Below are 26,212 nucleotides of genomic sequence, written 5' to 3' on the forward strand. Positions count from 1 at the left end.
ATGGAGGAGTGCAACTTTTTATATGTGGCTGGATTAAAGATCTGGGGATCAGGACACTACAAGATAGACAGAGGTAGACATCTAAGTGCAGGAAGAGTGTTTATTATCAGGCGTGATATTTACAAAAACGAAAGCGGAGTATTTAAACAGCGTTATGAACATGGCTAGCAACAAACGTGACAGTGATAATGATAATACTTCGCAAAGCCTCTGTGAAAACAGTGTCCTTATCTGCGTGTGCTGATTGCACTCAAATCAGTATCAGGTGTTTCCCATGACAACTGGGTCCCAAGAGTATGCACAACATGCTCAGTGAGCAAGCGCGGCTGCTCGAGCTGCACCAGACTCAAGCGCTCTAATATATCGCATGACAGTCACCTGCTGTGTGACCACAACTTTTAGCTTACCTGTATATCGCCACCAAAATGCCTCATTATCATCGATAACCCATTGCAAAGCATCGCAAGCTGTAGTGTGACCGTAGCTTAATGAGGCGGATGTGATGTCAGATGCAACCCAGCAATTGTACCCTACTATGTGTAAAAATTAGCTTCAACTTGAAAAAAAAAAATCGCGACCCATTAGATGGCGCTTCGTGGCCCACTAATGGGTCGCAGCCCAGTGGTTGAGAAACACTGCCTTATAGTACCTCATATACAGTTAGCATACATGTCAACCTTTGGTCAATCAAACCTGTATAACCAACCTCCAAAATCCGTATTTCCCTTATAAAATCCGTATAAGATGCAAATTAAAATAATTTACCTAAAATTTGAATGATAATTAACAATGATATATCCAAGTTACTTTTTATTCAATATTAATAACAATAAACCTTCAGAATGAATACAAAGCTCCAATGTTTGACAAAAACACAAAGTGTCACTCTAATGTTCTGAATTGTACTCCATGACAGCTTTTTTAGCGCTCTGCACCAATACCTCACTAGGCTGCACGTCACAGCAAGTGTCTGTGTTGATCTTGCCGGAGTGCCCATTCAGAATCTTTTCAGTCGCTAGTGAAAGTCACTCAGGTGGAAATACGTGTTTCAAACAAAATGTTACTTCCCGGTTGGCGGGATTCTCACAATGCAGTGCACTCAAAAAATGATTCTTGGTCCAGGTGAATATTAAGAAATAGTTACACATAAAATTTAAGTAAAGTTTATAAAATTGAAAATATATTCAATTAAATCATATAAACGCTATGTGAACTGGCCTACTACGAACTATATCTAAACAAATCATGTATACTTTACTTGATGAGATCTCGTAGGGACTGACATGCACATCACACTCCCGCACAGTAGATGGCAGGTGGCAACATTTTCAGTCATTGTGTCAAACTTCTTCCTACTAAATCGTGACCTTATTGGTACAAATAATTATATTTAAAATTTCAGAAACACGATATGTGAAATTCATGTCACAATTCAAGTGGAATCAAAAAATAATTTTAATTTTGCCATTGACTCATGGGGGTGTCGTGGCTTAGGTGGATAAGGCACCTGGGTTCGATTCCGACCCAAGGTCATTTCCCGATCCCTCCCCGTCTCTCTCTCCTGCTCATTTCCTATTTCTACACTGTCCTATCCAATAAAAAAACCCCAAAAATATCTTAAAAAAACATTGAGTCCATTTATCCACATAAGGTTTATTTTAAAAAAAATCCATAACCATTATGTAATTTATTTGCATTACCTTATGTGATAGAATTACATGGAAAATTGTCATGTGATCCTCGGACCTGCTTGATCCATCCTGGTGCCCTGTGTCTGGTCGGAGTTTTATCGCACCGCTCCTGTGAAGGACGGCCCCATGAGGACAGTTGAGGGTTATACCTGTTAAAACTGTTAATATTATAGTCATGCTGTCTGTTGTTGCCCAAATGAGGATGGGTTCCCTTTTGAGTCTGGTTCCTCTTGAGGTTTCTTCCTCATGTCGTCTGAGGGAGTTTTTCCTTGCCACCGTCGCCACAGGCTTGCTTATTGGGGATAGATTAGGGATAAAATTAGCTCATGTTTTAAGTCGTTCAAATTCTGTAAAGCTGCTTTGCGACAATGTTTATTGTTAAAAGCGCTATACAAATAAACTTGATTTTATTTGATTTTATTTGATTAAATTACATAAAGTCTATTTTTTAGGGTCAATTATTTTTTTGAGTGTGTGCGCATGATCAGAAGTGGAACGAAGTCTCGCTACCACAAGATAACGCGCGATTTCATAAGACTCTTTACTGGCTGTTTGTGCTTTCTGTGGTGTACAGTACGTTTGTAAATGTTATGCGCTCTTTTATCATCATGGGAATTGATTATAGCTCTAAATAAATATTGAAGTTTTTTTTAAAAAGAATCCGTATAACTTTATTTGTACGCCCGTATACTACGTTTATTGAATCAAATCCTTATAAAATACGGACATTCCATATAGGTTGACATGTATGAGTTAGGTCCATAAATATTTGGACAGAGGCAACATTTTTCTAATTTTGGTTCTGTACATTACCACAATGAATTGTGAACAAAACAATTCAGATGCAGTTGAAGTTCAGACTTTCAGCTTTAATTCAGTGGGTTGAACAAAATGATTGCATAAAAATGTGAGGAACTAAAGCATTTTTTAAACACAATCCCTTCATTTCAGGGGCTCAAAAGTAATTGGACAAATTGAATAATTGTAAATAAAATGTTCATTTCTAATACTTGGTTGAAAACCCTTTGTTGGCAATGACTGCCTGAAGTCTTGAACTCATGGACATCACCAGACGCTGTGTTTCCTCCTTTTTAATGCTCTGCCAGGCCTTTACTGCAGCGGTTTTCAGTTGCTGTTTGTTTGTGGGCCTTTCTGTCTGAAGTTTAGTCTTTAACAAGTGAAATGCATGCTCAATTGGGTTGAGATCAGGTGACTGACTTGGCCATTCAAGAATATTCCACTTCTTTGCTTTAATAAACTCCTGGGTTGCTTTGGCTTTATGTTTTGGGTCATTGTCCGTCTGTATTATGAAACGCCGACCAATCAGTTTGGCTGGATTTGAGCACACGGTATGTCTCTGAATACCTCAGAATTCATCCGGCTGCTTCTGTCCTGTGTCACATCATCAATAAACACTAGTGACCCAGTGCCACTGGCAGCCATGCATGCCCAAGCCATCACATTGCCTCCGCCGTGTTTTACAGATGATGTGGTATGCTTTGGATCATGAGCTGTACCACGCCTTCGCCATACTTTTTTCTTTCCCTCATTCTGGTAGAGGTTGATCTTGGCTTCATCTGTCCAAAGAATGTTCTTGCAGAACTGTGCTGGCTTTTTTAGATGTTTTTTTAGCAAAGTCCAATCTAGCCTTTTTATTCTTGAGCCTTATGAGTGGCTTGCACCGTGCAGTGAACCCTCTGTATTTACTTTCATGCAGTCTTCTCTTTATGGTAGATTTGGATATTGATACTCCTACCTCCTGGAGAGTGTTGTTCACTTGGTTGGCTGTTGTGAAGGGGTTTCTCTTCACCATGGAAATTATTCTGCGATCATCCACTACTGTTGTCTTCTGTGAGTGTCCAGGTCTTTTTGCATTGATGAGTTCACTAGTGCTTTCTTTCTTTCTCAGGATGTACCAAACTGTAGATTTTGCCACTCCTAATATTGTAGCAATTTCTCGGATGGGATTTTTCTGTTTTCGCAGCTTAAGGATGGCTTGTTTCACCTGCATGGAGAGCTCCTTTGACCGCATGTTTCCTTCACAGCAAAATCTTCCAAATGCAAGCACCACACCTCAAATCAACTCCAGGCCTTTTATCTGCTTAATTGAGAATGACATAACGAAGGAATTGCCCACACCTGCCCATGAAATAGCCTTTGAGTCAATTGTCCAATTACTTTTGGTCCCTTTAAAAACAGGGTGGCACATGTTAAGGAGCTGAAACTCCTAAACCCTTCATCCAATTTTAATGTGGATACCCTCAAATGAAAGCTGAAAGTCTGGACTTTATGTCCATGTCCATTATATAACTATAACTTGAATATGTTTCAGTAAACAGGTAAAAAAACAAAATTTGTGTCAGTGTCCAAATATATATGGACCTAACTGTACCTCATGTAAGCCTGTAAGTGTTTATAAATAGACTAGTTATGAATAGTTACAGTGGTGCTTGAAAGTTTGTGAACCCTTTAGAATTTTCTATATTTCTGCATAAATATGACCTAAAACATCATCAGATTTTCACACAAGTCCTAAAAGTAGATAAACAGAACCCAGTTAAAAAAATGAGACAAAAATATTATACTTGGTCATTTATTTATTGAGGAAAATGATCCGATATTACATATCTGTGAGTGGCAAAAGTATGTGAACCTTTGCTTTCAGTATCTGGTGTGACCCCCTTGTGCAGCAATAACTGCAACTAAACGTTTGCGGTAACTGTTGATCAGTCCTGCACACCGGCTTGGAGGAATTTTAGCCCATTCCTCCATACAGAACAGCTTCAACTCTGGGATGTTGGTGGGTTTCCTCATATGAACTGATCGCTTCAGGTCCTTCCACAACATTTCCATTGGATTAAGGTCAGGACTTTGACTTGGCCATTCCAAAACATTAACTTTATTCTTCTTTAACCATTCTTTGGTAGAACGACTTGTGTGCTTAGGGTCGTTGTCTTGCTGCATGACCCACCTTCTCTTGAGATTCAGTTCATGGACAGATGTCCTGACATTTTCCTTTAGAATTCGCTGGTATAATTCAGAATTCATTGTTCCATCAATGATGGCAAGCCGTCCTGGCCCAGATGCAGCAAAACAGGCCCAAACCATGATACTACCACCACCATGTTTCACAGATGGGATAAGGTTCTTATGCTGGAATGCAGTGTTTTCCTTTCTCCAAACATAACGCTTCTCATGTAAACCAAAAGTTCTATTTTGGTCTCCTCCGTCCACAAAACATTGTTCCAATAGCCTTCTGGCTTGTCCACGTGCTCTTTAGCAAACTGCAGATGAGCAGCAATGTTCTTTTTGGAGAGCAGTGGCTTTCTCCTTGCAACTCTGTCATGCACACCATTGTTGTTCAGTGTTCTCCTGGTGGTGGACTCATGAACATGAACATTAGTCAATGTGAGAGAGGCCTTCAGTTGCTTAGAAGTTACCCCGGGGTCCTTTGTGACCTCGCCAACTATTACACGCCTTACTCTTGGAGTGATCTTTGTTGGTCGACCACTCCTGGGAAGGGTAACAATGGACTTGAATTTCCTCCATTTGTACACAATCTGTCTGACTGTGGATTGGTGGAGTCCAAACTCTTTAGAGATGGTTTTGTAACCTTTTCCAGCCTGATGAGCATCAACAACGCTTTTTCTGAGGTCCTCAGAAATCTCCTTTGTTCGTGCCATGATACACTTCCACAAACATGTCTTGTGAAGATCAGACTTTGATAGATCCCTGTTCTTTAAATAAAACAGGGTGCCCACTCACACCTGATTGTCATCCCATTGATTGAAAACACCTGACTCTAATTTCACCTTCAAACTGACTGCTAATCCTAGAGGTTCACATACTTTTGCCACTCACAGATATGTAATATCGGATCATTTTCCTCAATAAATAAATGATCAAGTATAATATTTTTGTCTCATTTGTTTAACTGGGTTCTCTTTATCTACTTTTAGGACTTGTGTGAAAATCTGATGATGTTTTAGGTCATATTTATGCAGAAATATAGAAAATTCTAAAGGGTTCACAAACTTTCCAGCACCACTGTACATCTAGTAAACTTTATAAAACATGAACATACGGTTTGGCTTTATAATGACAGAGTACGTAATGATTAATAATTGTAGACGCTGTAATGTAATGCAAGTGCAAAGCAAAGCAATCGTAGTACGTTGTACTGTATGTTATAAATTCATTATAAATAGTTTTTGACAGGAAGTCCAACATTTCCATATCTTCTTCTATTACAACTCCTGCTTAGAAATTTTGAAATCCACCGATCTGTGCTTGTCGTTGTTAGATGATGACGTATCATGGACCTCCTCTTTATTCCTGGCACAAGGTTCTTATTTAGGACACCAAATGACAGATCACATCTTGTATCCCATCATGCCTGGCTTCAGCGTGTAAGCGCATATCGTTCAGTCTGACGCTGTAGCATGAACGGCCCCCTCAGGACAAGCTGTTAGAGGAATAATGAGGCAGCGGGAGGATGTGAGTGGACTTCTGGACTCATGTTGTCCTGCAGATGGATTCCTGCTTGCAGAGTTTTGACTGATTGCGTCTCGGTGTATCTTTGGCCTTCGAGTAGATGATCTGAATCTAAATAGCTGAAGCTTCGGTGCGTATGGCCAGGTGTGTTTGATCAAAATCATTCCAAGTCTGTGACACACACACACACACACACACACAAATGATGTATTTGATACACACTGATTTTCAACAAATATGTTGGCGAAAATACATCTGGACTTTAAGTTGCCCTAAATGGTTAAAGAAAAACAATCAGTATGACATTTTTGTTGGATAATTCATCACGTTTTCAGATATTTTGCTCCAAAAATTGCTGCAACTATTACCATCTTCAGGAGGATTTCACCTCAGCTACACAACGTCTCATACCTCTTTGTATTTCAGTTCAGATAATACGTAGAACAAATGCAGTAGTCGGTCTTTCACATTTCACTCGCACACTCACGTCCTCCATTTTTCTCTCATCTCATCTCATCTCATCTCATCTCATCTCATCTCATCTCATCTCATCTCATCTCATCTCATCTCATCTCATTATCTGTAGCTGCTTTATCCTTCTACAGGGTCGCAGGCAAGCTGGAGCCTATCCCAGCTGACTACGGGCGAAAGGCGAGGTACACCCTGGACAAGTCGCCAGGTCATCACAGGGCCGACACATAGACACAGACAACCATTCACACTCACATTCACACCTACGGTTAATTTAGAGCCACCAGTTAACCTAACCTGCATGTCTTTGGACTGTGGGGGAAACCGGAGCACCCGGAGGAAACCCACGCGGACACGGGGAGAACATGCAAACTCCGCACAGAAAGGCCCTCGCCGGCCACGTGGCTCGAACCCGGACCTTCTTGCTGTGAGGCGACAGCGCTAACCACTACACCACCGTGCCGCCCCATTTTTCTCTCCTTTTTCAAATTTGTGTCCCACAATGCCTTGCATGAACGGGGAAAGCCCACCACGTGATGCATGACGTAGTATCTTGTATTGGGTCATGGTCTGGTTTTTATTAGAAGCTTGCTTCTAGGAGACATAGAAAATGGGACAAGTGCAGAAACTTAGCAGGACTTTTATTGTGGCAAATCCAGGAAACACAATCCTTTGCAAAATACAGGTTACAAAACAGACAAGCAGGCTTAATACAGGGCAATCCTTAAAACATACCTGAGGAAGTTGATGGTCAAGACCAACACGCTATACCGAGTGTCTCACATAACCAAGCCTTTGTGCTTTACTGTACCGTATATTGCTTTACTGATTTTGACTTGGTTTTATATTTTTGACGTTGCCTCTGTTATTCCCTCTGATACCTGGTGACGTGTCCAGGATGTACCCCGCCTCTCACCCATGGTCAGCTGGGATAGGCTCCAGCTTGCCCATGACCCTGCACAGGATAAGCGGTTACGGATAATGGATGGATGGATGGATGGATTCCCTCTGATATTCTTTGTGCCTTGCTTGACCATTGCCAGTTTTTGCCTGCCTGTTTTTTAAATAAACACTCTTTCTACAATTACATCGTCATCTGCATCCATTACATGACACTCGGAAATGTAAGATACTCTCCGTCAGAGACAAACTTCATATCCTGGCTCTTCTAAAGCGTCATGAGAAAGCAACAAATTTATCGAAAGAATATAGTATCCTGAAAAATTCAATTTCAACTTTTAAAACGAAAGAAAAAGAGCTCCGAGACTTCGTCTACAGTTGGCTGAAAGGAAAGAAGACGCGGCAAGCAAATGACGGCGAGTGTGACTTATTTCCTTTACTTCGTAAACATGTAAGTGAATTAAACATAAATATAAATTAAACACAGTTGGTCTTGTTTTATGTAAGAGTAAGTGTTTGGTGTGATAACTGGGTCCATTTCAGTATTGCGAACTTTTCTGTATAATGAACAATTTGGACGCCCCCAAGGAGTTCGTTATAGCTGGGATGCAGTGTAATATATTTTGACACCTCAGTTCCAGAAAACATAAATATATTTTCCCCAAATGACATGGAAATGTGTTTTATTCTGCTTTCTAACCTTGCCTTGGCTATCTTGTGAACATGTTGAGTAAAGAGCTAATTTAACAAATGCGGTGTAAAAAATATGGCAAAAAATTTCACGATGTGAAGAGTTTTCCCAGGCTGTCACACATTTATACAACTCTGTAGGGCTGGAGTTTCCTGCTCTAACACACCTGTTACACTTGGCAATTAAAGGGTGATTTGACTTATGTGTCGATGATCAGGAAAATCAATAAACCAGGCTGCCTCCCCGACTGGATTAGCAATTAATAATATTAAAGGTGGACTTCCTTTCAGGGGCGGCACAGTGGTGTAGTGGTTAGCGCTGTCGCCTCACAGCAAGAAGAAGGTCCGGGTTCGAGCCCTGTGGCTGGCGAGGGCCTTTCTGTGCGAAGTTTGCATGTTGTCCGCGTGGGTTTCCTCTGGGTGCTCCGGTTTCCCCCAAAGACATGCAGGTTAGGTTAACTGGTGACTCTGAATTGACCGTGAATGGTTGTCTATTGCCCCTTTTCCACCAAAGCAGTTCCAGGGCTGGTTCGGGGCCAGTGCTTAGTTTGGAACCGGGTTTTCTGTTTCCACTGACAAAGAACTGGCTCTGGGGCCAGAAAAACCGGTTCCAGGCTAGCACCAACTCTCTGCTGGGCCAGAGGAAAGAACCACTTACGTCAACGGGGGGGGCGGAGTTGTTAAGACCAACAACAATAACAAGACTGTGAAAGATCGCCATTTTTAAGCGACGAGAAGCAGCAGCTGTACAAACGCGAAGTCTCATCTCATCTCATCTCATCTCATCTCATCTCATCTCATCTCATCTCATCTCATTATCTCTAGCCGCTTTATCCTGTCCTACAGGGTCGCAGGCAAGCTGGAGCCTATCCCAGCTGACTACGGGCGAAAGGCGGGGTACACCCTGGACAAGTCGCCAGGTCAAACGCAAAGTCATCCATTATTATTATTATTGTTGTTGCTGCTGCTGCTGCTTCTTCCATGTTGTTTTTGTTTCGATATTCGCGCCAAGGTTTATGCAAACGTAGCGACGTAACTGACGTATCAGCGACGTAATGACGTATACAGCGACGTAACTGACGTATACAGCGACGTAATGACGTGTCTTTCCTTAGCACCGCGAGCTATGGAAAAGCAAACTGGTTCTCGGCTGGCTCGCGAGTTGAACGAGTTGTGAACCAGCACCAGCACTGGCCCCGAACCAGCCCTGGAACTGATTTGGTGGAAAAGAGGCATATGTGTCAGCCCTGTGATGACCTGGCGACTTGTCCAGGGTATACCCTGCCTTTTGCCCGTAGTCAGCTGGGATAGGCTCCAGCTTGCCTGCGACCCTGTAGAACAGGATAAAGCGGCTACAGATAATGAGATGAGATAAGACTTCCTTTCAGATTTTTCAAGTGTAGGTCATAAAAAGAATTTTTCCCCAATAACCAGTTATTTTTGTTTCGTGGATTGAAAGCTACTGAATTCAAATAACAGATCTCCAAATTTATTAGATTTTTTTGTTTGTTTGTTTAAATAGAACAATTAATGAATTTAGGGCCATGTGGCCCTAAATTCTCTGCCATTTTTTTCCTGCTTCACCATGACCCAATTCAAGATACTACAGTACATAATGCATGATGTGGTGAGCTTTCCCCATTCGCGCAAGGCATTGTGGGATACAAATTTGAAACAAGAGAGAAAAATAGAGGACGTGAGTGTGCGAATGAAATGTGAAAGACCGACTACAGTAACAGAAAGCGAGAAGAAAAGACATTATGTTATATACGAAGGAAAGGAAACTCAGGACCAAACTACTAAATATCGGCGGTCAGCGAGCACCTCGGTGTGATCAGCTGTTTGTTTAGCGACAGAATGATGTAACTGTCAGTGCACGGTCAAAGGTAAACCTGTAGATGGCAGTAATGCAACACTGTGGATGCCAGCTGCTGTAAAACCCAAAAGAAGAAGAAGAAGAAGGTAAACCTGCTGTCAGGATGCAGGCATTTACGGATGTATGTGCAGGGGAGAGCGGGGAACGCAGACTGGCAAACAAATCCAAAACGCTCAACGAAATCGAGGTCGAGGGACAGGCAGGGGTCGATCGATCGGCAGACAGAGTAATAAGGGCTAGACTGAAGAGTAATGAGAACGATACAATAACGAGAGCTGAGAACATGATAAGGCAGGCAGAATAACAAGCTGGGTATGACAGGTAAGAGACTGAACGATACTTCGTATCGAGTGAGTGTAGGAGAGGTGTTTATATAGCGTGGGCTGATTAACCAGGAAATGAGTGACAGGTGTAATTATAGACAGGCAATAGAGGGCGCTGTGGTTCTTGGGTGTTGTAGTTCAAATCGGCCATGTTTGTAGTCTGACTGGAAGTGGCGCTCTCTATCGTGTTACTGACATCTGCGCATGCGCACACGGACTTCCTCTGTCTGCTTAACTGCACAAAGCGAGCAATTTCATGCACATTATTTGCTCGGGAATCCCCTCAAATTAAATAACTTCCCAGCCACAGAATGGCCTGATATTTTGTGAGATATTACAGAAAGAAACATATATCACAATGACCAAATGACAGAGGGAACTAAAGTTCACCGATTTTATGAAATCAAAAGGTCGTCTAACTTTTAGCCAGTGCAAAAATGATAACCTACATTGCATCACTGTACCTGCCAGAGGATTTAAAATAGCACAACGTGATAGTTAAAACACTAAATCTACAAGGTTTTGCATTCCTTAAGAATAGAAAACTTTTGTAGCCAGTTGTGTGGTGCTAAGTCTTTTCAGATTCATCAGACCTAACCAAGCATGTAATGAGTTATAGGTGTGTCTGATGATGTTGCTTAGTGCTTTCCTGAACTTTCTCTGCACCAATTATGCATTGTTCCTTTGGGAGGTAGGGGGTAGTACACATGTTCTGACTTTAGTCTCTTATCCATCAAGTCTGGTAATGACATTAATGACTTCCGGATGAGACAAATTCCACCAGAGCTTTTTCCAGAGCTCTTTTACCAAAAGGCAGTGATTGAGATGAATTTCTGATAAGTGAGTGGTTCTGAGGCGGATGAGTAGTTTCATCGGGATGGAGCAGCATCCATAATGGCATTAGGCGAGCTCAGAGTCTCTCCCTGGAGCTCTGGGTTGGGATGCTGTGGTATTAAACAGGCCTTTGGAGTGTCATTAGGCTTCACATCGACTTTGCTGCATATGGACGATATCAGATTAGTTAGTCAACGCTGTACTGATGCTCACAACAGGCCGTCTGAAGGCAGACGTGAAGTCTAGAGTAGAATTTTAAGCATTGTTTTAACGTCCCCGTTACAACTTATGCTATAAGAGTTATAAACAATTATTCTTTCACCAGATTCACAATGTTTTGGATGCCCCAAAACATTACTTTCTCTGAAATACATTATAGGTTTGAAAAATCTAGACCACGAGTTGGCCTAGTGGTTACTGTGTCTGCTTCTCGACCGGGAGATCGCGAGTTCTACTTGCGGTCGGGTCATAACAAAGACCATCATAAAAATGGTACCTACTACCATCTGGCAAGGCACGCTGCAATTCAGATGCAAGTGGGGGAGTCAAACTCTCATGGTTACCAGAGGACCCACCCCCACTGTAACCCTAGCTGTATAGGCGAGAGACCAAGGGCTATCGAAACAGAGATTGGCGCCACACCCACATGCCTTAAAGAGTTGGTTAGTACTGGGACAGGAGACTGCGTGGGAAGACCAGGTTCTGGCGTGAGAGGGACTTTGACTGACTTGACATGAAAAATCTAGAGAACAAATATATCAGACTTTTTGACTGGAAAAAGTAGCTTGCTAATGGCTCATAACTTCCTCCAAATTTGTTGGAGCAGGTTATGTTTTCGCCTCCATTTTTTTGTTTGTTTGTTTTTTCCCAACGTAACTCAAAAAGTAGTGAACAGATTTTGATTAAATTTGGAGAAAAGGTGAGCCATGGGCCAAGGAACAACTGATTCGACTTTAATGCAAATCCAGATATGTATGTGGATTCAGGATTTTTTTTTTGTCTGCACTGTAAACCCGAATAAGTTGAGTTTACTTAAAAAAATTGAGGAAAGTGGTTGCCTTAAAAAAAATAAGTAATTATTAATGATTGAATTGAGTATCTTAAACTTACAATCTTCTGGTAAATTTAAGGTACTCAATTCAATCATTAATAATTACTTATTTTTTTTAAGGCAACCACTTTCCTCAATTTTTTAAGTAAACTCAACTTATTCGGGTTTACAGTGTGTTCCCAGTGTAGCTCAAAAAGTATTGAACGGATTTGGATGAAATTTGGTGGACATCTTTAGGATTATCCTAGGTTCAAGTGATTTGACTTTGATGTTGATAATATGTAGCTTGGCAGAGGTATACACTCTACTGAGTGCCCTTCTAGTTTCACTTTGCAACATTCTTATTTTGAGCCAAGAGCAGAGTGGACTAGGTTCTCCTTAATCTGAAAAAGAAATGGAAAAGCAAATTGGAAGAAATGCTAACTGTAAGACGCTAGGAAATCTTTATCTAAAAAAAACAACTACAATAACAACAACAACAACAAAAGAGAACTGTTAATTTAAAATATCAAGGGACACAATAGTGGGGCTGTTAATTATTAGTATATTTCATGTCCATTGTTTTGGCTTATACTTTCTTTAAATAAAGAATTCTGTATTTACATCCATTTCCACTCTACCCTACCTGACAGAAAGCTTGACCATGGTTGCATCTGAATACACATAGTTCCATACTATTGGTATCCAAAAAGCACCAGATATCCAAATACTCGGTAGGTGTTTAATAGCAGTTGAACGGTACCTGGATAATCTACTACATCTTTAGTATACAGATATACCACTCTATACTACACTATGCTATCCAATAATTAAGCTGGAGCCTCTAAATAACCAAAGAACTGAAAAGAAGGAATCCCCCAGGGAAAATAGAAACAAGATGGCGGATTGAAGAGAAGCTGGTTGTTTTAACGTCCCACTGGTGTCTCAAGTAGTTTAAATATTTATTCCATTGTAGGAATAGATTTTAAAATTTTTCTTGGACTACATGCTACACGTCATCTGTGAAAATCAGGGTCAGAGGACAGCTAAGATGGCGGTGAATGGCACGTCCGAATTTTGTCCTTTGTTTAACTGGGTTCTCTTTATCTACTTTTAGGACTTGTGTGAAAATCTGATGATGTTCTAGGGCATATTTATGCAGAAATATAGAAAATTCTAAAGGGTTCACAAACTTTCAAGCACCACTGTATATTGTGACTAATATTGATCAACAAGGTGCAGGTGTGTGTCATCATGACTGGGTGCAGTGGCTGATGGGACGTGTAGTCTGGAAGACCTGCGCCATTTTCAGTACTGAAATAACTCATCTCATCTCATTATCTCTAGCCGCTTTATCCTGTTCTACAGGGTCACAGGCAAGCTGGAGCCTATCCCAGCTGACTACGGGCGAAAGGCGGGGTACACCCTGGACAAGTCGCCAGGTCATCACAGGGCTGACACACAGACAACCATTCACACTCACATTCACACCTACGGTCAATTTAGAGTCACCAGTTAACCTAACCTGCATGTCTTTGGACTGTGGGGGAAACCGGAGCACCCGGAGGAAACCCACGCGGACACGGGGAGAACATGCAAACTCCGCACAGAAAGGCCCTCGCCGGCCCCGGGGCTCAAACCCAGGACCTTCTTGCTGTGAGGCGACAGCGCTAACCACTACACCATCGTGCCGCCTACTGAAATAACGATATCTTTAAAATGTCCATGTCTATTAATGGTAGTGTTGTCGTCAAGACCACCTAAACCAAGACCAAGTAATGACCAAGACCAGACTGAGACAAGACCAAGACTTTGAGTGGTTGAGACCAAGCTGATACCAAGCTCAAGGCAGGGCGAGACTGAGTCAAGACCAGGACCAAACCAGTGGGTGGGGAGGGGGTTGGGGGAAAGGTGATGTCCGTTAAAGAAAATATCTCGCAAATAAACAAATTGAGCTAAAAGTCAATCTTTATGTCTGCCCTTTAAAAAAAAGCTGCATGTTGAATTTGTTCTCAACAATATAACCACTAAAGCGATGAAAATAGACGGGACTATTTTTGTCAGGGAGGCCACCATAACTCCATCGTGCATGGCGTCATTTTCCACGAGCACAGCGGCGGTGTACCAGTACAAGTGTACGCTATACTCAACTATAGTATAATATCACGGTCTAGTGTGAATTCTCGGTCAATTTGTTTGCATTTCTCCAGAAAAATGATGGCAATGCAATATTAGAAAAGGAATCAGACTAAGATAGTGGCCAGTTTATTGCCTGTTTGTTGAAAAAAAAAATTACCTGCTTATCTTCCATCCTGGGCGGCACGGTGGTGTAGTGGTTAGCGCTGTCACCTCACAGCAAGAAGGTCCGGGTTCGAGCCCTGTGGCCGGCGAGGGTCTTTCTGTGCGGAGTTTGCGTGTTCTCCCCGTGTCCGCGTGGGTTTCCTCCGGGTGCTCCGGTTTCCCCCACAGTCCAAAGACATGCAGGTTAGGTTAACTGGTGACTCTAAATTGACCGTAGGTGTGAATGTGAGTGTGAATGGTTGTCTGTGTCTATGTGTCAGCCCTGTGATGACCTGGCGACTTGTCCAGGGTGTGCCCCGCCTTTCGCCCGTAGTCAGCTGGGATAGGCTCCAGCTTGCCTGCGACCCTGTAGAACAGGATAAAGTGGCTACAGATAATGAGATGAATGAAACACATTTCAGAACCTTTGCGGGATGTATTTGACATACCTCGGAAGTACAGTGGTGCTTGAAAGTTTGTGAACCCTTTAGAATTTTCTATATTTCTGCATAAATACGACCTAAAACATCATTCACAATGATGACTCGAATTTCACCTTCAAATTAACTGCTAGTCCTAGAGGTTCACATACTTTTGCCACTCACAGATGGATCATTTTCCTCAATAAATAAATGACTAAGTATAATATTTTTTGTCTCATTTGTTTAACTGGGTTCTCTTTATCTACTTTTAGGACTTGTGTGAAAATCTGATGATGTTTTAGGACATATTTATGCAGAAATATAGAAAATTCTAAAGGGTTCACAAACTTTCAAGCACCACTGTAGGAAGTTGGAGCTTCCAGAACTGTGATACACACGTCATTGTATAGATTTAGCAAACTAATATGTCTGTACAGTATGTTGATTGAGCGAAAGCAAAACAAAGTGCTACTTTGTTTATTTCTGATGCTGTAAGCGGCCATTTTGATCGATTTGACATTATTTGCTGATCTCGGAGTTGAGGAGACCATCCTGAGTTCCTGAGTAGGAATTCCAATTTGATGGGACAAATCGCTTTCTTGTTTCCTCATCCCAGGTTGGAAATTACAAGTTACAACTTTTTGCCAATTGCAGCAGCAATACAAAGAGTAGCTTATAATTTCCATGTTAACGTGAACCATTAGTTTTGGGACTTAATTTCGCTTCTTGAGGAGTTCATTTAGAGCAGCCATCTCGAATTCAAATTCTGCCCAGACCGTATCAGCACACACTGATGGACACAGATGCTGAGACAGGCCCGGCGCCGTGGGGGGGCGAAAGGGGGCATCGCCCCCTCGTGGCTACAGCCCCGCCCCCTCAACGGAGACTCAGATCACTTAATTGTTTTCTTATGAAAATATAATGTATTATAGACGTATTAATAATTTGCATTTTCAAATACGAAATATTAAGTGGTTGCGCATTGCACAAAAATACATTTCACATAAATCACCTGTTTTAGACATAGATATGTAATGCTGACACAGCCGCGCACACACAGACCTGTGATAAGGACAAGGGGAGGGGTCGTGCGGGCAGGGGTTTTACATGCACACTTATAAGTGCACTGTCTCTGCAATATCCTGTAATATGTAGTCAAGTTTACGGGAGTAGTCTTTCCCCCTCCAAATTAAACGAATTCAATCACAATGTTGTGAATCCATTTTCTTTCTTTGTAGACTAAGTTTATCTCTGTTTATGTTAGTGTATGTGTTCATATATGGTCCGCTTTGTGCGCGTAAGAAAATGTGTCGTTGACGTCACCCCCCATGCAGCGGGGGTGAAAATTCATCACTTCAGGGTGTTTTGTCCCCTACACGCCTAAACTGGGATCGCGGATTAAGTGGTTAGCGTTGACTCGGTGCGAGTCAGGAAGGTTATTACTGGTGCAGCCGCGGGGTCTGTTGATTTTTTTAAATTATGATTTTGGCTGCCGAGCCAAGTACCTTAGACTTGCATTGACGTTTTGTTTTCATGCCGCGGAGTTATTTGTATGTATTTTAAATGTAATGGACTTGCCTGTAGGTTTGTGTGTGTTGTTTTATGTTTGGCATCTTTCCGGTTGTAACGCGTGTCTGTGAGAAAATCGGAGGGGAGGGTTAACAGGTGGGCACGGGTGTTGATAAAGCGCAACTGCCCTGGTCACATGATTTTCCCGGACTAAAGCAACCTTCGGGGCCGTGGTTTTGTGGTTGGCGCAGTTAATTGTTTGAAACACGTTGTCAGACCGCCATCACTACTACACACTATATGAAAAATATTTGCCCCCTTGCGATTTCTAATTGCCCCCTTAGTAAACTGTTCCTGGTGCCGGGCCTGTGCTGAGAGTGAATAGCTTGAACATGTGATGTGGACTGCACTACGGATCGGTTGACGCAAGCTCCAGACCATTATTTTCATGAGGATCTGAAATCTCTTGACTGATCCTGAGCTTGGTAACAGCTTTCACACTTCATGAAATGTACCGTACCAAGCACTTGGGGCAAATGGAAGAGGGAAAAAATGCAAGATTAAAGACAACCCATTATATGAAAGTTTCGTGTGAGCTGAATTGAAACAACGCAGCCAGCTGTGTTTGACTCCAAGCCTTAAGTTTGACGCCTGTGATTTAGAGGAATTCAGCTTTAATAAGTAAAAACCAAGTGGGCTGGATCGAGTCGCTTCTGAGAAAAAACAAGGTGTGTTGGGAGCCATGAATGATACATCGCAAAGTATGATAGATTTACCTTTGAGTGTTGAACTTAATGGAGCGGTGAACTTAATGGAGTTTCGAAAGTTGTCACTTTCTTGTATATTGCGTTTATGCAGTCCTTTAAAAGTCTCCGCTGTGGTAAAGAACAATGGATTGTTTTTAGTTCACAGGTAAAAGGAGCTGTTAACTTTGTTAGAAGCCAGAAATCACTGCTCGTGTTGTCTGAAGCTAGCATAAAGAAAGGAGGCACTGTTTTATGTTCATATCTACAGTATAAACTGGTTCTTTGAAAGGTTTAAAGTACTTTGTCCCCTCATTCAGTCAAACTTCAGTTACAGGATTCACTGTAAACTCTGGCCAACTTTGATATGTTTAACTTTTGACTGAACATAAAAGCATTACAAGCTTTAAATTAGAGAATAAAACATGTGCTGAGGTATTAGGAAAAAAAAACACGATATGCGTTCTGAACCTTAAGTGACGCTTTCGTCTTTATCTCTTATGCAGACTACAGAATGTAAACTTAAAAAAAAAACAGTTTAATAAAAATGAATCATTGTATTTGTCCTATTCCATGCACAAACACAGCAATGTTTACCAGGCTGAATTCATTATTTGTTGCTCCTCCAGCCATCATCACACAAAGACGTGCTCTGGGAATTATCCTGACTTTGAAAGTTTTTGTCCTGCTGTGACTTGGCTTGACCAGACAGAGGTGGTGAGCTGAACAAAAACTGGTCAAAAGTCAAAGTCCTTCCCATGCCAGAACTGGGTCTTCCCAGGCGGTCTCTCGTCCCAGTCCCAGTACTAACCAGGTGCATTGGGCGGCGCTGATCTCCATTTCTATAGCTCTCAGCTATGGATGACTTGCAGCCACATGATCTAAATGTCCTACGTCATGAGCGTCCACCATGATGGTGGATATACAAAGCAACTAGGATGGCAGCTGCTGAAAGCGTGTCTGTAAACAATGCTGAATTTTCTCAGTATTACCACGATTTGAACAGTCGAGCGAAGATTCTATACAAAAAGAAGATAGATTATGTGTGCGTTTGACCCATATTATTTTAAAAAGCCAGACTTTTCTGAAGATAAGATGCTTCTACTGACCATCGAGTACCCAGATATCGTGTTCTATCTGGTTTGGCTGCCGAGGAATCAAGTCTGACCTTGGACTTGATTTTCTGAATGGGTGCCCAGTCTGGATTGTTTCTATCGTATAATTTTGCTGGCGCTCCTAGAAGCGAAATGGTAATACCATACACGTGTTAAAATTTTTACAATGACTGAGTGAACCATGACAAGAGAACGCTCATTTTATAGCAAAATTCTAGCAACATGAAATAAAATTCTTCCATGATATTACTGAGAAAGCTTTTGAATTTCACCTGAGATAAAATGATTACTGCAAACCCGAGCTGTTTTGAGTTTAGCCTCTGTTAGATCAGCCCTGCTGATGTTGTTCAGCCATGCTCGTCTCGTCTCCTCTCCTCTCCTTACTAAGCCTCAGAGTTTCCTCGCCCTCTTTCTAAATCACGGACGGAATTCTAAAAAATCGGAACGTGCCCCGGTCACGAGTACTGTTGTGACCACAACCATACACAGCACAAAGATATGATGTAGCTAAAAGAACACTTAAAGCAGTGGAAAAACAAAGAGAGTTGCGCACATGTGACTATGTTTTGTATGGAATGTCGCTATATCCACCAACATGGCCGACATCCAGGTTTCTATTTTGCTTTGATGTCACTTGCAAGTCAAGGATTACATAGCTAGGGTTACAGTGGGGGGCTAGTCCTCTGGTAACCACAAGAATTTGACTCCCTAGTCACATCTGTATTGCAGCGTGTCTTGCCAGATGGCAGTAGGTACCATTTTTATGATGGTCTTTGGTATGACCCAACCATGAGTAGCACTCACGACCTCCTGATTGAGAGGTGGAAACGCTAACCACTAGGCCAGCTCACAGTGGACAAAAACTGGTATATTCACTGAAATTAATATTTCATTTATGAAAGACAACCTGAAAAAAAAGCTTTTTACCATGTTTGCCCAGTGGTATCACAGCGGCTGTGCAGGTGGTATGGGGCATACCCTCATGCGCCTTTTGGTGGGACTGTGGGCAGCTACACCACTGGAATTACAGCCTGGCCCTCTTTTGGTGGACCTTTTTTTTTGAAACTGTAAAACGACCTTGGGTGTGAGAAAGGCGCTATGTAAGTTCAACTTCTCCAAAATGCTGAAGTTCAGGGAACTCACTATTCCATCTTCTTTTCAGCCTTTTCATGAACCCAGATCCCTTTGCCCTCTCTTCCTTTCCTAACTCAACCAATCTTATCTTATGTCCTAAAGAACATTAAACTTTTGCATGACCTTGATTTCCACCAGTTTGAGTAGATGACGCCAAAGTTTCAGCACAACCAGGTTGTGCCACTGTTTCACTACAACAGAGCCTAATCTAGGGCGCGTAATACGCGATAATACGCGTTTTTTATCTGTCTGTCGCACATCCACTTTTTGGGCACGAGAGTGATATCGCGTATCTATTCATTTTGTCGCGTATTTATAAGTAGAGAGCGTGTAGTCGCGTTTTACTGAATCTTGTGCGTATCAATTTGTCAGCACCAGCTAGCAAGCACTGCGGTAAATATAGCGTTGTTTACACACCATTTGGAAAGGACCAAAGTATTCCGAATGGTTTATTTAGCGGGTAAAACAGTTTTGTGAACTATTATATCATTGGTCACTGAACCGGAAGACAGTGTATCTCAACCAATCGTGTGAAGTGTTTTAAAAATACCCAAAAGCACATGGCATGTCGTTCTGTCTCATCCAAACATAACAATGTCAAAACGCGTGGTCACGTTGAAAGACCTTTGGATGAAAAAAGAAAAAAGGAAACAAAACGAAGACACAGAAGTGAAGAAGTGAGTATTATGTTATTAATCATATTCAAATAGTAAAGGTGCTTAGTTGATATATAAGACATATATAAGTTTGTGTACAAATATGATCTTAGAGTAATTATATGACAGTGTGAAGACATACTAAGTCATTTGATTCTGATTGATAATGTTTTTTGAAGTTTGAATTTGATATTATTTTCCTAATGCCAATATACAATTAGTTTGATAATGTTTGGTATTATGTAAGTTTTATTTAAAAATATTATGAAATATATTTAATCTGTTCTTGTGTAATTGTAGGTACTGTAAGATTGTAAATGATAGAGATTATATACTTTTTAGGAAGTCTGAATTTTGAGATTATCTCCAGTCATTTATGTCAAAATCTAGTTTAAACATGGGTAGATTGTTTAATGTTTTTCACTTTCATGAAAGGTGGTCTGAACAAAACAAATATGATAACATTTTTAAATATTTGATAGTGATTTTATTTTATTCAGAAAGTCAGATTTTTCATCTTATTATTAAATAATAGTGGCAAGACTGCATGGATTTTAGACTTAACAATATCTCATTCATCTCATCTCATCTCATTATCTCTAGCCGCTTTATCCTTCTACAGGGTCGCAGGCAAGCTGGAGCCTATCCCAGCTGACTACGGGCGAAAGGCGGGGTACACCCTGGACAAGTCGCCAGGTCATCACAGGGCTGACACATAGACACAGACAACCATTCACATTCACGGCCAATTTAGAGTCACCAGTTAACCTAACCTGCATGTCTTTGGACTGCGGGGGAAACCGGAGCACCCGGAGGAAACCCATGCGGACACGGGGAGAACATGCAAACTCCACACAGAAAGGCCCTCGCCGGCCCCGGGGCTCGAACCCAGAACCTTCTTGCTGTGAGGCGACAGCGCTAACCACTACACCACCGTGCCGCCCGACTTAGCAATATCAAATGAAGTAATATATTAACCTAGTCATATCTGATATACAACATTATACTACTGGTGGTCAAATTGGTAAAAATAGGCTAGTCACATGATTTATAGTAAAACAGTAACCTAGTCATATAACGGAAAACTAGTCATATTTGTAAGGTTTTGCAGTATATAATTCTTCATATAGTTTTTGATCTAAAATCTTTACATTTTTAAAGTTCAGATCTGATCATAATGTTTGTGCAATACTATAAACTGTGGATAAGTGTTTGCTGATATGGTTTTCATATCACTGTATTAAAGGATATGTATAGTGCCATAATTATGATATTATATAGATTAATATCTGATATGAATGTTTGTTACATGTATTTAGTTTTATTAATAAAACTGTTCTGTTTATAGATGTACTCTTGAAAATATCTACCAATGTATTACTTATTTTTCTGTCCCCACTAACTGGAACAAATGAGGGATGTTTTTACCCATGTTAATATTTTCTGTCCCCTGTTTCTACAACTAGTGAGGGATCTGTCCCCTATTTTCAAATTCCTAGATTAGGCTCTGCTACAGTCATCCTGCTCTTGAGTAGGTGAATATCAATAATCTTGATTAGTATCTATCATATTGATCCCACAAGTTCTCACGGGTTCAAACAAGTCCATCCAAAGTTGCCCAGCTCTCTGGATAAGGCTCTGGATAAGGGGTCGCCACATCCCGACAGGGATCATTCGCGACCACTTAACGCAGTGGCCATCCACTCATCAGCATGATAAACACCTTGAGTTATGGGTATCATTGTTCATGTGACCTCCACTAGATCAGGAGTCCCGTCTACCCTAAACCTCCCCCATTTATGCATGGTTGGGGTTGAGGTTACTGGGCAGCAGAGCATGTCCACATGCTGGTGGGTCGTGCATGCTGCAGCTACAGGGCCAAAGTTCCTCCGGAGGGTTCTGTCGGGGCCTCACCCTTTGGTTCAAGAACCTAGCCCACGAGGCAGTGGGGGTCCAGTTTTTAGGCACCAGACACTCACCAGTTCACGACATGCATGTGGGGTTGGCTTGTCTGGGAGAAGCTGTATGCTGCACTAGAGCATGTTTGTGCTTTTAACACAAGGTCACACCAAACCTTAAACACCTTATAATAATAAGTTCAACTTATCCATCCATCCATCCATCCATCCATCCATCCATCCATCCATCCATTATCTGTATCCGCTTATCCTGTTCTACAGGGTCGCAGGTAAGCTGGAGCCTATCCTAGCTGACTATGGGCGAGAGGCGGGGTACACCCTGGACAAGTATGGAATCAATTTTGTGCCAAAATATTCATACAATACTTTTGAAATATCAAACAAAAACGACAAATCAAAATTAAAAAAAAACAAAAAAAGTCAATTTTTTTAGACTGGCAAGCAAATAATTCGTGTAATCATGCAAAATATCAGTCTATTACTCTTCAGAAACCTTTTATTTTTGTTCCACGTCTTTCTCAGTTTTGTTTGACGTAATTTATTTTGGTTGCGATTCCAGCTTTCTTGTTTGCGCTCCCTGAATTTTTGCTTGCAGTTTTGGCACAAACTTCACTTGTGGGTGGGCTGTCCAGGAATGCATTCCCATTGGATAACTTGTGTTTGACTGACAGCTACGCTCAGCGATTCCCCCGGAGGCTGTTGTGGCCATTTCCTACTCGGATTCTGGCGGACTGTTTGACGAGTGACCGATCCATTGACGGTAAACAAGGATCGAGTGGACTTCAGTGGCGACTATGATATGGAATTAATTCAACAAAGTGTAAATTCAATATCATAGTCGCCACTGAAGTCCACTCGATCCTTGTTTACCGTCAATGGATCGGTCACTCGTCAAACAGTCCGCCAGAATCCGAGTAGGGAATGGCTGAGCGTAGCTGTCAGTCAAACACAAGTTAGCCAATGGGAATGCATTCCTGGACAGCCCACCCACACATGAAGTTTGTGCCAAAACTGCAAGCAAAAAGTCAGGGAGCGCAAACGAGAAAGCTGGAATCGCAACCAAAATAAATTACGTCAAACAAAACTGAGAAAGACGTGGAACAAAAATAAAAGGTTTCTGAAGAGTAATAGACTGATATTTTGCATGATTACACGAATTATTTGTTTGCCAGTCTAAAAAAATTGACTTTTTTTTGTTTTGTCGTTTTTGTTTGATATTTCAAAAGTATTGTATGAACATCTCATCTCATTATCTCTAGCCGCTTTATCCTTCTACAGAGTCGCAGGCAAGCTGGAGCCTATCCCAGCTGACTATGGGCGAAAGGCGGGGTACACCCTGGACAAGTCGCCAGGTCATCACAGGGCTGACACATAGACACAGACAACCATTCACACTCAATTTAGAGTCACCAGTTAACCTAACCTGCATGTCTTTGGACTGTGGGGGGAAACCAGAGCACCCGGAGGAAACCCACACGGACATGGGGAGAACATGCAAACTCCGCACAGAAAGGCCCTCGCCGGCCACGGGGCTCGAACCCAGACCTTCTTGCTGTGAGGCGACAGCGCTAACCACTACACCACCGTGCTGCCCTTGTATGAACATTTTGGCACAAAATTTATTCCATAGACAAGTCGCCAGGTTATCGCAGGGCCAACACAGAAACAAACAACTATTCATACTCACATCTACGGTCAATTTAGAGCCACAAATTAGCCTAACCTGCATGTCTTTGGAGGAAACCCATGTAGACACGGGGAGAACATGCAAACTCCACACAGAAAGGCCCTCACCAGCCGCTGGGCTCAAACCCAGAACCTTCTTGTGAGGCAACAGTGCTAACCACTACACCACACAGTGCCGCCTCAGTTCAACTTCTTATTATTAGTTTGTGTTTCTGGTTAATTTATAGCAATGATTTAAAAAGCAACATTCTTGTTTTTCTGTTGTATTTTATTAAAATTTAACAACTTCTTCAAAAAGAAAGAAAATATTAGTCGTAACAGATAACATATTCAACTTCTTGTCATACACTCAGCATCTTTCTTTCTTTCTTTCTTTCTTTCTTTCTTTCTTTCTTTCTTTCTTTCTTTCTTTCTTTCGGCATTGCCTTGTTGTTTTTGAATAAAGGTGTCTTCCAAATAAATGGATGTAAAAAAAACGTAGGCGTAATTCCTTTATAAAGAATAATGCAGGGTGGAATAAGTAAACTAAAGTCACGACATACTGACATAATTCAAATTTTGTTCTTCTCTTAACTTTTCTGGGAAAAACGGTACCTACAGGGTTGTCATAGAAACAAGCACGTGAAGGATACGTGTTATAGCGCTGTGTGTAAGAGTAGGATTTTGTCTCTTGCTCTTCTCCTGTTTGAATGATCTCGGCGCGATGAGGCCCAAGAGCATCTGATCATCCATGAAATCCCTGAATGTTAAGACTTTTCCCTCCATCATGAATAAATGCAGGTCCCATCTCTCTTTCTGTTTCTATTTATTTTCTTGTAGACAGTTTTTTTTGCAATACTGTTCAGCAGTGAGGAAGCCAGTAATTAGAAAAGAAAAATGGCTGTGGTTTGAAAATCATTACGCACAGAAGCAGTGAGTGTTTTCACTAATGAATAGATGAACCGCAGGCGTTTACAATTCATAAGGAAATCCCGCAAGGACTCGTGTCCGGTCAGGAACAGTCCTGTTAGCTTTATTCTCTCTGAATGTTTCCTGTTTCCTCAAGTCAGCATGTTATTCTCCCATCGAACTGCTTCTCAGCAGGAGGGAGCATCAGCTACTCTGCTTTATGACATACAGCAGCCTGGCACCGATTTGGACAGATGTAATGTGATTTAGGGAAGACCTGACAGGAGAAGAGGTAAATCTTACATGACTAGCATGCTGCCAAAACCCAGGTTTTCTGGAACGACTCCCAAACTAGAACCGAGAATCAATTCAGGTTAAAGCAAGCACTCACTAAGGGCAGAAGTGGACCAATCAGGACCTTGGGTACCAAGCACTAGCAGACATCTTGCCCAGGCTATTAGTCTTGATTAATTTCTGAATCTTCGGGCTCTGATAGTTTGCATCACAGCAACAACAGTCTAAATGTCTGAAATGATTAAGCAACAGTTTTAGCTTATTTAGAAAAAGAGAATACATTTTGTACTGTAGTTTTGAACCTGTCTGGTTCTGGAGGTGTGGCCTATGTGCCTGTCAATCCCAGTAAGGGAGACATGACTTCTGTATCTGTCAGTCTCAGTGAAGCAGATGTGGCCTTTTTGCATGTTAGTGCCAATGAAAGAGGTGTGGCCTATATGCCTGTCAGTCTCACTGAAACATGGGTGGTCTATGTGTCTGTCAGTCCCACTGAAAGAGGTGTGGCTTACATGCCTGTCAGTCCTGCTGAAACGTGTGTGACCTACATGCCTGTCAGTCTCACTGAAACAAGTGATGTGCCTGTCAGTCCCATTGAAAGAAGTGTGACCTACATGCCTGTCAGTCCCACTGAAACATGTGTGGTCTATGTGCCTGTTAGTCTCACTGAAAGAGGTGTGGCCTATCTGCCTGTCAGTTCCACTAAACAAGGTGTGGCCTATGTGCCCGTCAGTCCCAGTGAAAGGGGTGTGGCCTATGTTCCTGCCAATCCCACTGAAAGGGGTGTGGCCTATGTGCTTGTCAGGCCCACTTAAGGTGTGGTCTATGTGTCTGTCAGTCCCAGTGGAAGGGGTGTGGCCTATGTTCCTGTCAATCCCACTGAAAGAGGTGTGGTCTCCATGCCTGTCATTCCCACTGAAACATGCGTGGTCTATGTGCCTGTCAGTCCCACTGAAAGGGGTGTGGCCTATGTGCTTGTCAGGCCCATTTAGCAAGGTGTGGTCTATGTGCCTGTCAGTCCCAGTGGAAGGGGTGTGGCCTATGTTCCTGTCAATCCCACTGAAAGAGGTGTGGCCTCCATGCCTGTCATTCCCACTGAAACATGTATGGTATATGTGCCTGTCAGTCCCACTGAAGCATGTGTGGTCTATGTGCCTGTCAGCCCCACTGAAAGGGGTGTGGCCTATGTTCCTCTCAATCCCACTGAAAGGGGTGTGGCCTATGTGCTTGTCAGGCCCACTTAAGGTGTGGTCTATGTGT

At 41.9% G+C, this 26,212-nt stretch overlaps 1 protein-coding gene across 1 annotated transcript in view; it reads left to right on the top strand.

Moving 5' to 3' along the window:
• The window catches only part of ksr2 (kinase suppressor of ras 2), a 273,796-nt gene that overhangs the window by 137,784 nt on the left and 109,800 nt on the right, over window positions 1-26,212 (top strand).

Source organism: Neoarius graeffei, chromosome 24 (assembly GCF_027579695.1).
Source record: "Neoarius graeffei isolate fNeoGra1 chromosome 24, fNeoGra1.pri, whole genome shotgun sequence".
Lineage (NCBI taxonomy): Eukaryota > Metazoa > Chordata > Actinopteri > Siluriformes > Ariidae > Neoarius > Neoarius graeffei.